Raw genomic sequence first — 1,427 nt, 5'->3', positions numbered from 1 at the left:
GCTTTTTATATATTCTTAATACTATTCCTTTGCTGAATATATGGTTTGTAAATATGTTCTCCTATATGTCTTACCTTTTCAGACAAGGCAGTTTCCCTCCTTCTGATATGCTATCTCCAGAATTAACAATTTTGAAAAGAAATATTTTTAATTTTGATGAGGTCCAATTTATCAATTTTTCTTTTTATAGACTGTACTTTCAATATTAAGTTTAAGAACATTTTGCTAAGATCTAAAGATCTTCTCCTATATTTTCTAAAAGTTTCATAGCTTTACATTTTACATTGAATTTCATGATCCATTCAGAGTGAATTTTTGTACGAATGTGAGGTTTAGGCAAGATTTATTTTATTGCTTATGGACGTCCAATTATCGTAGCGCCATTTGTTGAAAAGGCTCAGGCTTCGTTTGAGGAATTTCTTTTGCACCTTTGTCAAAATCAGTTCCAGTTTCATCTCTGATCTGTAAAGATCTTGGAACACATTACTTCCACCTTTGCAAGAAAAAGCTGAAAAAACTGAAAAGCAACAACCTTTCTTGGATCTATCAAAAAACTGAGTTCTGAAGGCAAATTACTACCCCAAGATTTAGAGATACGGATAAATCCAGTCACAGCTCTGATCTGCTTACTTAAAGCAGAAGTCACTGGAGCCATAAACTGATAAAAAAACAAACCACTTAAATAACAATTTTGATGAATTTTTAGTAGCTGAGTGTAGACTAGTCTGAGAATGAAAAATCTTATGGGCCACGATCTTAGGGCAGCTGTACAACTTTGTGGGTATTACCTCAGTAATCCTGGCAGATTTTCATGGTGGGGATCTGAGAACAATCCCCCATGGCTCTGGCAGGGGAAAGAGAAGGTTAAATATTGTGAAATGCACCTAGAGCCTCCTCCCTAACATGAGAAAAGGCTTTACTTATCCCCGCTGGGAGGAGGGATTTCTCCATTCAGCCCCCACTAACCTTTGGATCTCATCTAAGGGGATAAAAACCTGAAGAAGCAGTTGTGAAGGTCACATGCCAGAGACACAGACCCACTGAAAGACTGACACTTCATTTTAAGATTATAGAACAGTTCCCTTCCCCCATACTTTACAACCATAGCAAGACAGAAGCTTCGGTATAGTAAGAATGGATTAAAGCTGAAAGAGCTGCAAGAGTCAGGTTCTGAGGAAGAGTATTTAGAGATCCCAAAGTCGAGAGAAGAAGAAAATAAAAAGGAAATTAGAGAAATGTAAAGCCTCTGATACATGCATATATAGCAAAAATTAAACACAGCCCAACTCATAGAAAAGATAACATAAGACCTCAGGCCTATTTACCCACTGTTCCTTTTACCAAATATAAGGTATCTATCTGGCTTTCCACAAACAATTATAAGGCATGCCAGATGGCAATAAAAATAAAAAGCTGTCTGAACAAAG

Source organism: Propithecus coquereli, unplaced genomic scaffold, assembly GCF_000956105.1.
Source record: "Propithecus coquereli isolate 6110/MARCELLA unplaced genomic scaffold, Pcoq_1.0 Scaffold237, whole genome shotgun sequence".
Classification (NCBI taxonomy): domain Eukaryota; kingdom Metazoa; phylum Chordata; class Mammalia; order Primates; family Indriidae; genus Propithecus; species Propithecus coquereli.
This window is presented reverse-complemented; position numbering follows the sequence as displayed.